General features: G+C 44.5%; 1 long non-coding RNA gene across 2 annotated transcripts in view; it reads right to left on the bottom strand.

The window, feature by feature from the left end:
* The window catches only part of LOC116636328, a 50859-nt gene that overhangs the window by 7900 nt on the left and 26779 nt on the right, over nt 1-16180 (bottom strand). The window contains exon 3 of one of the 2 annotated variants that reach the window (XR_004300321.1): nt 13067-13210. This is a non-coding gene — a long non-coding RNA (uncharacterized LOC116636328). The remainder of the gene's footprint in view (nt 1-13066; nt 13211-16180) is intronic. The other variant, XR_004300322.1, reaches the window with a different exon arrangement.

The raw sequence follows: 16180 nt of genomic DNA, 5'->3' as shown, positions 1-16180 counted from the left end.
ATGGAGTACTAATCAGGAGTACTTCAGGAATTTCCCTCCTTTTTCCTGCCAGGCAGCAGTTGCACAGCCATGCTCCAGCTCTCCGAAACCAGGATCTCTGAGTGGGCAGGAGGATGAGAAAACCCAGTGCTAAAGGGTTTCTACTTCACCACTGCCCCCACCTCCTGCTCCAGCCGCTGTAGCCGCTGTGCCTGGACCCTGCCATCTCCCCTCCGTGCAGCTGCGTGTTCCCCCACAGCTGGCTGCCAGCGCCCCGGGAAGGGCCAGGGAAGGGCCAGTACCGGCCCTGCTTTATCCCTGAGCAGGCCCGGCCAAAACAAACAGGCCGGACTTGCATGGCCTCCCCTGCAAAGCCTGGGAGAGCACAGCCCATGTGCGGGGAAACAAGATAATATTTATGAGAAACAATAAAATTTACAGCAGCATGTGCACCTTGAAATTCTAGGAGCCATGAACTGGAAGGGTACTTCCTGACTCCCCGTGCAATCTGTACTTGCCTGGCCTAGGTCGGGGAAAGATCACGTGCAAGGGCACACACAAACACACACACATATATATACACATGCATGTACACACACATACGCACACACACATACACATGTATATTGACTGTCTCCTTGGCACTTGCTAAGCTCTCACACAAAGCATTAACAGCCCTAGGAAACTGTACTTGTGAACTCTAATTTCTCTGGAGCTTGCCAGTATTCCAGGGTCAAGTGCAGACTTTTAAATATCTGTAAACTTGATTCTGACCTCGGAGCACAGACTGGACAGAGAAGGGCCCAGGGATGCCGGGGAAGCTGAGCTCAGGAGGGAAGCCAAAGTTTGCTCCTCACCATCCGCGTCCTCCTCCCCTCCCCAGCCTCCCCAATCCACTCCCCCAACACACACACCAAAGGAGCATTAAGTCCCAGAGTGAGCCGTCAGGTAAAAGAGAGACACTGTGTGAAGCTTTGGGTATGTGCACGTAGCTGTGCCCAGTACTTGATCTGGGGATGACCACGAGAGGCAGTGTGATAATTTAAGTCAAGTTTTCTTTGGCACCTGCCTGCATCTTACAGCTTATCCTCTTTGTCCCCATCCCAACCCTTGTCGGGCACCCTTCCAAGTAGCTCCGTGCAATTCAACTGAATTTACAGGCCACTCTTCCGCTCGGCACTGTGCTGAGAAACACAAAGTCATTCTGGTACCAGGTCTGTTGCAAGCCCTGTGACCTTGGGCTACTCAAGGGACTGCGTTCTTGCTCCAGCTTGGAAAACTGGAACGATGCAAGAAAGATGATGAGGAACTCATGCCCAAATGAAAAGTCTAACCTTCTCATCAAAAGACTGGCAAATGAACCCATATTTGTATGTTTTAAGTTAAAATAAGATGTTTAAGGCTGGAGTATTTCATTGTCTTATCTGTTCTAATTTTTTTCAAGGAATTGATCAATAATAGTCCCAACTGAAATTGATGAAAGCTTCTGTGTGTAAAGGACTAGGGAGACACTGTGCTGGGGCCAAAGGGAGGACGTCCTGGAGGGGCGGGTGGGGCTTCTGCCAGGCACTGACTGATCATCCATTCTCATGTGTGTAGCTATTGTTCATTTTCACTGCTGTATAGTCGTTCGCTGAATGAACATAATGAAACTTACATGTTCATTTAGTGTTGGTGGATATTTGGGTGGGTTATTCTGAATATGTGGCATGAAACACTCTTGTATAATGTCTCCAGATATAGAGACATAAATGTGGATATGATACAGATATGGGGAGAGAGAGAAGGAGAGAGAAAGGGAGAGAGAGAGAAGAAAGAGAGAGGGAAACTGACTGACTTTAGAGTATATACTCGGGTGTAGAATTGCTGGGTTTTCAGGTGTGCTTACCTTGCCCCTTACAACGAAACGCCAAATTGTTTTCCTATACTGGGACCAATTTATACTCACACTGATAAGATAGGAGTTCAGGTTATTCCACATTCTTCCCAGTATTTGTTATTGTTGGACTTTCTAACTTTTGCCTACCTGGTGGATATGAATCAGGTAGATTTGATTTGCATTTTGTAAATCAAAGGTTGAGCATTTTTCACTTGTTCATTGTCCATTTGTGAATGCCTGTTTATGTCTTTTGTCTCTTTTACTATTAGGGTGTTTCTCTTTCTTCTTGATCCGTTTGTGTCCTTCATATATTCTAGACCGTAATCCTCTGCCAGTTAACATATGTTGCAAATATTTTTTCCCAGATGGTGGCTTGCCTTTTCACTCTTGTTAAGGTGAATTCTAATGAGCAGAAGTTTAAAATTTTAATGTAGAAATTTGCATTAAAATTTCCTTTATGGTTTCTGCCTATTGTGGCTTATTGGAGATACTCTTTCTTACTCTGAGTTCATAAACTTACTCCATAGTTTCTTCTAAAAGATTTTTAAAATTGTGCCTTTTACATTTAAATTTTTATTATATCAGAAATTCATCTTTGGGGCACCTTGGTGACTCAGTGGGTTAAGCATCCACCTTTGGCTCTAGTCGTGATCCCCGGGTCCTGGGAAAGGCGGCATCAGGCTCCCTGCTCAGCGGGGAGTCTGCTTCTTCCTCTCCTTCTGCCCCTCCCCCACCATGCTCGCTCTCTCTTTCTCTCAAATAAATAAATAATCTTACAAAATTCATCTTTGTTTGTAGTAAGGGTCCATTTTCTTTCTTTTTTTTCCATATTAATGGACACCAATTTTTCAGTACCATTTATGGAATGGACTACCATCACCCTTGCCTATCTGTCGTATCTTCTCTTTCATATTTGTATATGCATGTGGGTCTGTTTCTAGCTTCTTTCTTCTATCCTACTGGTATATCTTTATATCCTTGCACCAATAACAGTTCTAATTTCTATTGCTTAATAATAAGTCTTGATATCTGGTAGGGTATCTTTTCTTTTTTAGAAATGTTTTATCTGGGGCACCTGGGTGGCTTAGTCAGTTGGGCATCTGCCTTCAGCTCAGGTCATGATCGCAGGGTCCTGGGATCGAGCCCCACGTCGGCTCTCTGCTCAGTGGGGAGCCTGCTTCTCCCTCTCCCTCTGTCTACCACTCTGCCTACTTGTGCTCACTCTCTCTGTGTCAAATAAATAAAATCCTTAAAAAAAAAGAAAAGAAATGTCTTTATTCTTTGCTCTTGTCTCTTCCCTATAAAAATTTATAAATGGTTTGTCAAGTTCCAGAAAGAACCCTAGTAGGCAGTGTCATAGATAAATGGAAGAAGCGGGGAGAAACATCTACATGCAGAACACTGAGGGCCACTGGGGGTAGAGCAGGATCTAAACAATGCAAGGTGGTACCAGTGACCTGACCATATCTGAAGTCCAGGGGCCAAGGCCTCCAGTGCCCCAAGTAAGACTACCTGGTATGGGGAAGCTCGCCAATGTCAAAAAATGATGTGAGGCAGTCCCTACTTAGTGTTTGTTTTTTTTTTTTTTTTAAAGATTTTTTTATTCAAGAGAGAGAGCATGAGCAGGGGGAAGGGACAGAGGGATAGGGAGAAGCAGGCTCCCCGCTGAGTTGGTAGACTGACGTGGGGTTGGATCCCAGGACCCTGAGATCATGACCTGAGCTGAAGGCAGACGCTTAACCGACTGAGTCACCCAGGCACCCCTGTCCCTACTTGTTTTTATCAGTCCAGTGGCCCAGGGACATTGTATAGGTACTAAATCTCTCTTGTAAATCTCCTTTGAAGGGGTTTATTAAGGAACTAGAATTATTTATTATGAAAAACTAGGAGTGACTCAGGTGTTGAGTACTGTTCCAGGCTAAGGAGATAAGGAAAAGTGGAAAAAGAGGCCAGAACTGGGGACTCAGAATCACAGGGATCAATTAATGCCACAAAGAAATAAACCTAGTTGAAACCATGGCCCTGGCCCATTTTCTCCCAAAGAGAATCTAGATGGTTCCAGTACAAATCTGAGTCCATTACTGGGTTGGTTGGTCGGTTGGTTGGTTGGTTGGTTTTTTAAGTAACACTTATTGAGTATTTACCATGGGCCTGGCTCTCTTCTAGGCATCTACTGGGTATTAGTTGATTTAAATCCTGCCCCCTCCCCTGACCCAAATCAATTCCAAGTCAGTAACTAACCAATGATTCATCAGTTGGCACATTCCCACAAGGAACAGACCCCCTGAGGGAAGCTGAAGAGTTCCCTGTGTGTACAGACCTTTGACAACCACTCCTCAAACTGATCTTTTGAACATTTCCTAGTGGATCTTGTTTACTGGACCGAACTGGGAAAATGTAAAGCCAGGAGTCAGGTTATGCAGTTTAAAAACAAAAAGGAATAGGACCATGGTGACCACATTTTCTCTGTGGAAGCAGATGGAAGGAAGGGGATGAGCAGGAAGAGGGTATTCTAGAACATACTGCTTAGAGTAGCCATTATACCCTCCACAGAGGCTGTGTGAACAAGACTTCGCCCTTTGCGTCAGCTCAGAAAACTCCATGGTATCAAATGCCAAGTATTGGCATCAAGGGTTTTCCAACAAGAAGGCAGTGCCTCAAATCCTTTGTGGAGCAAGACAGGTTATAAATAGATCTATAATTTTTTTTTTTTTAACTAGAAGGCAACAGGCTTAGCACAGCTATTCTTCCCTTTTGTTTCTCCTCCCTGCACTGTTTTGCCTATTAAATCCCTGCTACCAGGCAGATCCACCTGCCTCCTAGCCAATCCGCTGTAGCAGCCTCAGGAGGGCCAGGATGGAAACTGGCTTCTATTTCGACTTCAGGTTGTGACCTTGCTTGTGGAAAAGAGTAAATCTTCCCATCTTATCTCCAGCTAATTGGGCAGGAGGTAGAGGAGACAAGAATTTATTGTACAATTTGCCACCTGCTGACTAGAACTATAATGTATCCATTGTAGAGGCAGGCTCTGATTTTAGTGACAGGCTAATGAGAAAGAGGATGTGGGCTGGGTTTCTGGAACATGGAGTGCAGACCTGCTCACAGAGCTTTTAACTACCACATCAGAAGACTGGTATTTCACTGGCCAAGTTATATGTGGCTTGTAGTGTGTATGTGAGAGAGAGGGGCGGGGGAGAGGAGAGAGAGAGAGACAGAGACAGAGACATTTGTTTCATCTGTCCTAACAGTTACAAAGGCATATGAGCATGCAGGGGCTTAGAAATTTTTTAGCCTAGTGCGTCTCAAACTTTGTTATACATCAGAATCATCTGGAGGCTTGCTAAAAGCTCAGATTGCTAGGTTCCCTTGGCAGAGTTTCTGACTCATTAGTTCTGGGGTGGGGCCTGAGAATTTGCATTTCTTATAAGCTACAAAGTGATGCTGATGCTGCTAGTCAGAGGACTAGACTCTGAGAATCGCTGATTTAACCCCATCTCCTAATGTCACAGATGAGGAAGTTGAAGCCCAACAGATAAAGAAAATAAATGTCCAAGGGCCCACAACTGGCTATTGACTAGAACGAGACTGGAACAGACTCCTGACTCCTAATCCGGTGCTTTCCCCACCTCTTCAGGCTGGTACATGGCCAGAGTGTCAGGGAGGTGCTGTTCTAATAATAAACATGTTCTCCTTTATTAAGGCTGACAATGACCAGTCTCCTCGTTGCTTCCCTCTTCCTCTACCTTCCCCCAGCCCAACCTCACTGGCCCTGCTGGCTCAGTACATAAATAGCCCAGCCCAGCCCACTCACCCTACCATCCAGTGGGATTTAGGATTAGGTTCTGTTCCCAAGGCCAGGTGCCCACTCCTATAATCCTAGTGCTTATTTTACTCCCCTTGGATCTTTGCTGGTCAATATGCCACAGATCTGAGGCCTCTGTGGCAACCACTGGTCATGCATATTGGCTCTGAGTTATAGCTCTGCCTATATCCTCCATGTTCACCAGAGCTTTGACTGGGGTATCCAATATGTAACCCCCTATATCTTGCCGAGCACCTAAGTCCCCTTCTGAGGCTGGAGCTCCACTCTGACTAACCATCCAAGGGTGGAGAACTATGCTTCCATTGATCCCCTTCCTGGGCTGGAGTGTTGGCCTATACCCAAACCTGGTTGCTGGAGATTCTTCAAAACTCCTACATCGTATCTGCCCCTCCAGAGGTTTTCTGAGCACTGACTGCCTCTTCAGTTCCCTGAGGCTATGCCTGTCTGCCAGATTGGAAATCCTAGGCTTGAGTTGGTATGAAATCAAAGCTGAGATTTTAATGGCCTTGGGATGCTTATCTACCTATCACTGGCATTGCCAGGGCCAGCTTCAGCACTGAATTAGTTCCCCAGCCCCATCTCACCCAAGCCACATTTCTTCATCTGCCCTGTGAGACCCAGCACAAAGACGGCCTAAAGAGGGCAAGTGCTTCATGGTTTACCCTCAGCATGGGGAAGGGATATAGTGACCCATCCACCTTGAGGTACCTTGAGGCCTCTTTTCATTCAGAAGTGATGCTCCAAAGGCATTGCCTGGAAGAAGACAAGAGTTGGCTAAATTATTCTGCATAAAGAATTGGTAGATACTTGAGGAGAGGGAGCGAATACAAGAGAAGATGCTGGAGAAGGCTGGTGTAGATTGAGTGACACCGCAGAACGCTGGAACCTAGGGGAGAGTAGCCAGTTAGAGGTTCCCTGTGTGGAATAGCCAGAGGCTTCTGCTACTCAACTCTAATTTGTCTGCTGTGGGTCAGTAAGAACTCCTCCTTGCTCCAAATGTCGATACACCTATGCAGCCTTTGTGAGGGTGACCCTGGGGAGAGAGTGGGATGATATCCAGAAGTGTGGCCTTCTCCACTCACTTCTGCTGAGACTCCCATGTCACTGACAGCACTCCATCTTGATTCCAGGTGTAATCTGCAGGGTTCCAGGTGGCCAACACCAGAGGGGTGAGCAGAGACTAAAAGTGGGGCTGGAAGAAGCAGGGACGAGTACTCGACACAGAAACAACTGCCAGGTGGACGACTCAGGCAGGAACATGAAACATAGCCCGTTGCCAAACATACTGGAGGCTTCAGAGGCAACTCTTGGGTGGGGGTTCTGGGTTACTCTGGGATTCACTGCTGCTACACTCTAACCACTTGGGCGAACTAGCCTGATTCGAGACATACTAGATTCTGCTAAATTTGGATCCAATTAACTTGGAATCTGTGCTCCCATGGTCAGGGATTTGGGGGGAATTATCTTCTTGTCTATGAAGAAACAAATCAGAAGTAGAGGAAGAAATGGTAAGAAGGATGTTTAGCCTTTATAAAGGAACAGTTTAGTCTTGCATTTTAACAAAATATTTATTGCTCTAGGAAAAAAATAATTGGCAATAAATGCATTGATAGCTTGTAGCGGTTTATGGTTTCAGAGAAAAAATATTTTAAACCCTCAATCCTTTTCCTACAATTTGGTTTGAGAATAGTTCTAAACCTCTTTCTAACCACTCCCTCCCCTATAGAGTTTATCCCTTTATTTCTCTCAAGCAGCCTTTGCATGGGGAAGAGATGCTATGGAAAGCCAGGCTGTCCTTTTTAAAGGCTCCCCAAAGCATTCTGGAATGGACAAATTTTCTTTCTCCTCTCCAAATAAGCGTCAATCATCAGGGCTGGAGTGGATGGTCAGGATATGGCAGTGGGAATAGAAGGGGTGGAAAGGGAAAGGCTCTTGCTGAAACCAGGCCCTTTCCTTTATTTGTTCCTAGTCCAAGAGCTGCTGCAAAGTGTCTCTCAGAGCACACCTTGGTCCTTTTCCTGAGTAAGCCAAACTTGGAAGTGGCTAGCAGGCCTAATGGTGCCTCTGTGGGATCCAAATTCTGGAAGGAGACAGAGAGGTCTGGAGGCCTCAGACTGGAGAGCCTGATGGATTAAATCCAAGCCTCGAGCAGTCCCAAAAAGCTGTCAGAGTGCCTGGGCAGTGTGGAGCCGATCTGGACGATGCATTCCAGATGGTTTGCCTTCCTTCCTTGGGTTTGGGGCCAGTTGGAGCTCCCGGGCGGTCTCCCAAGGTAGACCCCCTGGGAGCTCAGGGCAACTGTCCAGCTGGGAGGGACCAGGCTCAGGATCACTGTGGCAGGCTCACAATTAGAGGGAAGGGCCCCTCCTTTGTGTGGAGCATCTGGATATCATTTTTCAGGCCATTAAAAACACTAACTCTACTCTGCTAAATGCAGCCAATTCACAAAAAAAGAAAGAAAAAGAAAGAAAGAAAGAAAGAAAGAAAGAAGAAAGAAAGAAAGAAAGAAAAAGAAAAGAAAGAACAAACTTGGAAGACAATTTCAGGCCAAGCAGTTGCCCCAAAATGGATCCAAATAATTTGGATGATATGGTGAAGCTCAGAGAAGGCGTTCCAAAACTCTCTAATGGCATCTAACCACCACCCCCACTCCACTTCGCAGCTTCACCAGCTCATGAGCAATGACACCACCAACTGCAAAGACTCAAGGGCAATGCCAGGGCTTTGCAGTATATTTCACCTTTTGGGTTTGTTTTTTATTTTAGCTTGTGCAAAACGTACAGGCAGATGCAGAAAATTTTCTTGCACGTACAAGGCTTTCAGACTAGGGTACAGAAAATTAGCATGAGACAAAGAGAAAGGAAGGAAAGGAAAAGGGAGAGCGCATGAGAATGGAGAGAAGGAGCAGACCTCCACCAGCCACCTGAGAATTCCCAGAAATTCCCAAACTCCGTGGTCTCTGAATCAGCTGCAGCCATGATTGCATGTTCTACTGTGAAGAGGAGGCCTATTTGCCCATGGTCCTGTTGCAGCCATGTGGTTGGACAGCAACCTAAGGTCAAGGGCCAACGCAACGGCCCTGGGGAGGAGACAGAAGGTGAGGCGCGTGCTTCTGCCCCATGAGTACACAAGACTGGATGGGAGAGAACCAGGCCCCGCTCTGGAGAAATCCTGGCTAATGAGGTAGCAGGTCCCAGGGCTGGGGAGCTTCTGGCTTACTAGACAAGAATGATCACAGAGCAACATGCAGCAAACAATTCCAAGGGAAAGGAGTCCATAAATATTGAGGGGACACAGTGAAGGAGTGAGCAGAACAGGTTGGGGTTATTCTACTTCTTGAGAAAAGTTGCTCAAAGAGAATACCCTTCAACTGTACTCAAATAAAAAAAAATTTAAAGAGAAAAGAAAGCAAACCCTTTTCAGTGCAATAGTCACACACAGAGGAAGCCCAGGTACAGATCCCCAACCACTCCAATGTCCGTCCTGCTACTTTTGGAACTGTGCTCTCGTGAAACTATTTTGGACACACTTCCAGAAGGTAGGTATCAGAGAATGAAAATCTTACACATCCAATGAATCTCCCAAAGCCACCTTGTTTGAGGAGTGGAAACATCTTCTACAGATATGTCCCAACTCTGTGAACTACATGTGATGGTAAAGACAGGTTTCCTAAAATTTTTAGCCTAGTCCAAGTTGGGAGAAAATAATGACATTTGGTACATAAATGTCTATTGTAAATATATGTCATTATATAAAAATAAGCCATGAATAATCAGAAACATAAATCTATATGCTGCAGACTTGCAGCAACACACCTCCACATGTTCCTAATGGCTCACTCATACCAGGTCCTCAAGACTCAGGCGAGAGTATGGTTAACCCCATGATTCAGAGACCTCATTTGACCCTGGTCCGCCTGGATGGCTCAGCATGCAAATCGAAAACCTTGAGGCTCAGACCCTCTCCTGTCTTGACAGGGCTTTTCTGGGCTGCCAAGCAACTCCCTGCTGTATGCCAAGGTATAATTAGTTAAGGTTGATCTCGCTCATGGCAGCTCTGCTGTGAAATGCCAGTCCTGTTCATAGCTCACCATCGGGCTCTGTGCTTGTCTTCTTGGAGTTGTACCTCAGGTCTAACTTTTGTCTTCATTTACAGCACTAGGACACTGACAGACTCTTAAATGCCATAAACAATACTTTTCTGACACTTATCCACCTCATGGTAGTGCAGACACATCACATGTACCAGCCAATCCTTCCAAAATAATATTGATATAAGTGGTAGGCACACAAAAATGACAGGCATTTTTACCTCCAGATTTAAATGGAGGTGTTTTTGGTATCATTTCCCAGACCAGGAGACTTACATGGTGGAGAACTTCCCCAGAATGAATGTTTCTTGCTCACTTGAATTTGAAGAGAGACTTTCTCAAAGGATGCAGGCAAGGGGCACCTGGGTGGCTCAGTTGGCTGAGTGCCTGCTTCTGGCTCAGGTCATGATCCTGGAGTCCCAGGATCGAGCCCCTCGTCAGGGTCCCTGCTGCTCCCTCTGCCCCTCCCCCTGCTCGTGTTTTCTCTCTCTCTCTCTCTCTCTCTCAAATAAACAAATAAAATCTTAAAAAAAAAAAAAAAAAGGATTCAGACAAATGTTGCTCTAATTCTCTACATGGAGCGATGTTAGTTGTTCTCATCTTGTCCATACGTGGTGATTGGTGACACTGCTCTTCTGCACACTTAGGTCCTTTCCCACTATGTTTGCACCTCTCCTCTGGGACTCCTATGTGGCATGGCCCAAGTTGAATGAGGGAGCCCAGGATTCTCCCAATTAGAGACACCTGATACTGGCCCCAAATTAGCTTGCCTAGGGAACAGAATATATAGGTGCAGTGCATCTCAACCCAGCCCCAAACTCATGGCCACCCAGTCCTCACTTCCTTTCCTGGAACTGCCCGTGGGTGCTACCTGAGGTGGCCGCTCCAGTGTTTGCTTAGGAAGAAGATGCCTGTGATGAAAACTGGAGGCCTTGAGGCTCTGCTTCATAGAGGCTTGGTCTAGATTTTCTAGGATAACTCACCACACTGGGGGAAATGAGCTCATCTGGTCACTGACCTGACAGATGGCAATGACTCTGGTCAAGGGTGCCAAGGAAAACTCCCAGAAGACAGCCGCTCCTTTGTGGCTTTGGTGGCAGGGCCACATGGATGGGTCTGTCCGCCAGTAACCTTCTCATATCCCCAGAGTGTAAACATCAAGAGAAGCCACACTCCCTGGGATCTGCATAGGGGATGTCTCCATGGTCATCTTGACCTGATTTGAGTCAGTAAAGAATCTGTTAAACCAAATCCCATTTGAGAAATGGGTGGCTGTTCTTAGACTCCGACCTGGTAGAGAGTCCATCCTGGAACCTCAGAGCTGAGGAAAGCTGGCTGAAAGCAGCAAGACTCATCCAAGAAGCTGTGGTGGAGGCACACCCATCCTGGCCTGGTGGCTGGCTGCCAAAGCAGATTGGCTCCAGGTGAGTCACTGGCAAAGAGCACTTCTTCCTGTTCTGCATCAGCAACCTGTGCACGGGTCATGAGCTGCTGGAGCAAGGTCATGGTGTAGAATTTGAAGGACACCAGAAGGCTTTTGCAATCTGATGATATTCCTGGGCTCAATGAATTCTTCCATCCAGTCTCCTACTTCCAGGAGGCTTGCTCCCCTGGCTTCTCTTCAGGTGCCACGATGGGTCTCTTCGTGTGACACCGAGCAGCTATCTCCACACTGCCTCTGTCCAGGAGACTTTGTTGAATGTATTGCTAGCTGACCCAAATGATCACAGTCTGAGCTTCCCCTCCCCCACTCATACAGTTTCTTTCACTTGTAAATAAGACGTGAGATTACCCTGAAAAGTACTCTAGGAAGGAAGTACACACATTTGCCGTAACCAGGAATATCTAAATTTACTTTAATCCATAACAATTCATGTTAGGGGGAATTTTCTTTCTGATTGTTCATTTCACCCTGGTAACCGTTAGGACCATGTAGGGACAAGCCCAATTACCTCCATTAGACACCTGAGGACAACACAGCCCCATAGTGATTCGTTTGAAGGACTCCAGAAAATTGGTGACAAAGCTGATGTCTGGTTTCCTGCCTTTCCTTCTGGGGTTCTTTCTACCAACCTTCCTTAATTTATTTATTCAGTGTAGCAACTAAAATGAAAAAGTTCCTAGCACATGCCATGGAAGAAACAGGTTTTTAGTCTTCTCTCCCACAGCCTGCCCACACAAACCATCTGTCCAGCCACCCCAAAACAGCGTTGTGCTTTCTGCCTCGGCACCTTTGCTCCTGCCGTGTCACTTGCTTGAACGGCCCTCCTCCAATTCTGTGTTTAGTGAAACTTAATCATCCTTTCAGTCCAAGCTCAGCTGTCCTCTGTTCTATATTGTCCTTCTGATTATTACAGCAGGAAATAATTGCTCTTGCTGGGGATGCCGTTAATTTAAAAAAAGCAACTTTGAGGCTGTCATATACTGCTTTGGATTATAATTTTTTGCAAGTGAATTTTATCTCCCCAAGTAAACTGTGGACCCAGAGGAGGCAGAAACTATGTTCCCCACAGTGTCTTGTGTATAATAGAAGCTCAGTATTTACTGAATGAGTAAGTGAGACATGGGGACATTAAATGGTTTCTTCAAGGTTTCACAGTATTGGGACTTGAATTCAGAACCCAGAATCTGGTCCTCATGTTCTTTCTACCATGTCATGCTGAAAGCAACATGGTTTCCACTGTGATGAGCTTTTGTGTGGGTCAAAAATGGTTGAAAACCAGCTATTCATACAACTCAATCTAACACAAAGCATACTGTGCTGCTCAGAAAGAACAGAATAGTTTAAGTGGTTGGGCTTGAAAAACTGAACTTCCTGTGCTATTTCTAGCATGAAATGAGTAGCTCTCTCCCAAAGATGCCCCCTCCTTTCATAAACTTGAACTGATTCTCACCTTGAGTCAATGTGAGAATGAAGTATGGTGGTCATTAAGGTGCCTCCATGGACCACACGAAGCAGAGGGTGAGAGGGTGACCCAGCATTGTCAGCTTTCTGTCATCTGCATGCTTCTCCATCAGCATTGACTAAGCACCCTCCGTTTGCCCACGCTGCGCTGGATGACGTGGGTATAGAAATAACACAAAATCTCTATCCTCATGGGATGCCAATCTAGTAACCATCTATGACTACTGTAAATAATTTAAGCAAAATCTTAAATTTACTAGACAATGTTTCTCACTCTTATTTTATCTGAAGAGTTGAATTAAGAGTAGAACTCTGGGCATCATTCTGTAAATGACATGTAAACTCAATCTGAATGCCAAAATGTAATAAAATAGAAACAATTATGCTTACTCAGAACATCTCAGGAAGCTGCTTGGGGTGGGAGATTTCCAAGACACTGCTGAGGCTCCCTAGGGGGCTGCTCAAAGGACAACAGAAGTTCACTCACCTGCCATCAAAGAGGATTGGGGTGGAGTTAACAGCAGAGCTCTTCTTCTGTGGAGCACAGGGTACAAGTTTGGGTCAGAACTAAATTATTCAAGCCAATAGAAAAGAGACTGATCCTATCCTCTTTCACCTGTGGTTGTCAGGCTGTCTTTCAGTAAATATGAAACACATATTTAAAGAATCTGGGTTTGAAGCAATACCAGATTGGCCCATTAAGGCAGCTGTCTGCCTCAGTCTAGTCTTGTTTATCTGTGTCATTTTACTTATCTGGGGGGAATGAATGGACCACTCCTTGGGTAGTAGCAGAAACCACAATGGAACCCAGTCTTTCATCCTATGCATTAACATCCCATTGTTAATAGCAATTCATACCACTTGTTTATTTATTAGTGACAATTATCTGCATTGCTCAAATGACTTCCACATCCAAATTAAATATTAGGATATTAGATAAACAACATCAGTTTTCTGAAGGCCATACATCTTTGAAGTACAAAAGAGATTCAACAAATCAAGCAAAGACCAACAGCCTACTTCCTACCAGGCACTGTGCTAGGTACTGGATGTCCCTGTTGGTAAGGCCAAGTATCATTCATTCAGAAGACTACTCTGATAGACAAGCCAAGAGATGTTTTTGTGAAAAGATAAAACTGATCTTCAGGGGGCGCCTGGGTGGCTCAGTTGGTTAAGCATCTGCCTTCGGCTCAGGTCATGATCCCAGGGTCCTGGGATCGAGCCCCACATCAGGCTCCCTGCTCGGCGGGGAGCCTGCTTCTCCCTCTCCCTCTGCCTGCCTCTCTGCCTACTTGTTCTCTCTCTCTCTCTCCCTGTCAAATACATAAATAAAATCTTAAAAAAAAAAAACAACTGGTCTTCAGGACATCATCTTTATAAAATTATAGACATATCTTAAATAGCTCTAGCTCCCTTTAAAGAACTCACGATGAGTTCTTTCTCCATGCAGTTACCTAAATTCCTATTGCATTTATTTTGTTCATGTCTGTATCACTTATTGGTATGACCAATTTATAACTCAAAGAGTAAAGTACAATTTCCTCTTACATGTTCTAAAATTACATCTTTCAAAGTTCAAGGGCTCCTTCTCCCCCTTTAGTTTTAGTGTTGGATAATCTGATGAGTCATTCCTGATTACACAGTATATGAACTTCATATTTTCATAAAATTTAATCATGTTCCCGTTCAGTCTTCTTTTCAAAGCGCTTTACCCCAGCAGTAGGTCACTAGTCCTCAAGTCATTTCTGAGGCCCTTCTGGAACTTTCCTGGTTCTTCATGTTTCTATTGATGTGTATGGTTTCCAAGAGTGGGCAATAAGCGGGTGAGGTGTAGGCTACTGTGATTCTATATATATCCAGGTTGATGCCTACATAATTAATAATAAACAAGCCAGTATCTCACACAACCATTTGTCATCAATCCATGTTTCCTATCCAGACATTGCCTCGCTGTCTGAACTTCCTTACTGCAAAAACAAATAAACAAAACAGCCCTACTGCAGCAAACACCTGTATAGAACATTCCTTTAAAACTCATTGTCTTGCTGCTGCATTCTCTTCTCTGATTTTGGTTTTCTATCTACACTTAAGCACTCATCTATGTGCTCAAAGCAAACAAACACAAATAAGACAAAACAAAAACCAATATATCCCTCCTGTCCTCCTGCAAAATACCAAACAACAAACCCTCTCCTTATTCCCCATGCATTTCCATATTCTCTTTAACATATTTCTACTCCCTCACTAAACTCCATTTTCCCTTCTGTGCTGTAGTGGTTCTTTCTCATCTTTTTTTCACAGCATACATGTTAAAAAACACAACAAAAAGAAAAGTCTTCTCATTCTCCGGCCAATGTGTAGCCAGTACAGTGAGGAGAAAATGGGTCTCACAAGCCAAATAAATTTTAGCAATTAACAGCGTCTTCTGTGCATGGAACTTAAAAATATAGCTTTGGACATTTCATACTTCAAAAATGTCAATTGTGAAAGTTGCATTTAGGTGGATAACTGCTTTAAAACTAGACTGTACAACATTGGATATGATTTAGCATGGCGCCTTGCGTGTAGGAAATGGATGATAAATAATTGATGAGGCTTTACTCTAATAACTACATGAGAAATATTGCACTATCTTGCAGGTTATACTTCTTAATGCAGATGTCTGGTGGAAGTTTAGTTAACTCTGTGAATGTTTTTGATGGATGAATAGAAATCATGTGGTGGACTGATGAGAAATGGATAGAGTGTATAGGTTTCAAGTTTTTAGGAGGTAATATTCCCTTTGGGACCATCTAGATAGCCTGTGGTCTAGTATTCTGTAGAATGAATATGAATATGACAGCAGCATACTTAAAAAAATTAATTAGTTCTAGAAACTGATGCTTTTAAGTGTTTCTTCAGTGGATCTTCAAAAAGGGCAGCATTGTACCCATGCACTCAGGAAAAGCTTTAATAAAAAAGCAGATGAAAATCAGTAGTACAGGTGCTCCACTGTTCCTTCAATCTTTCACTCAACTGTTGTCAACTCTAAATACTTTTTGTGCAGTTTAGAGAACCATCACTGGCCTTGAGACTCCCCAGAGAAAGCCTCTACTGGGTTTTCATCTTGAGTTTTCTAAAGACATGTTCAGTGCCAGTTGGGCTGCATGAAGATGTAGGCGGGATCTTTGTGCTTACATGATCAGGCCACTAAGCAGGTGGTCTCATATTTCACTGAATTGGGAGTGAACACAAAATTCACAGGGACAAATGTTGATTCAAGCACAAGGATGAGGATTGCCAAGTCTAATATCCTAAAATATGGAATTAGTCAATGGCTAGGAACTCATCCACACATCAGTCTGGAAAGATAAGTCAAATACAGAATGTTTTCTTTTTCTACCTTAAATATCTGCACTAGCTGACTAGACAGTACCATGCCAGTTGCTAATTTTAGAGGGTTTGGACTTGTTTCTACAGTATAGACATAAACTAAGTATGAGGTCCAAAAAAGCTAGTTTTTTT

Source organism: Phoca vitulina, unplaced genomic scaffold, assembly GCF_004348235.1.
Source record: "Phoca vitulina isolate PV1807 unplaced genomic scaffold, GSC_HSeal_1.0 scaffold12, whole genome shotgun sequence".
NCBI lineage: Eukaryota > Metazoa > Chordata > Mammalia > Carnivora > Phocidae > Phoca > Phoca vitulina.
The sequence above is the reverse complement of the archived record's forward strand: the minus strand, read 5'-3'. Positions and strand labels throughout refer to the sequence as shown.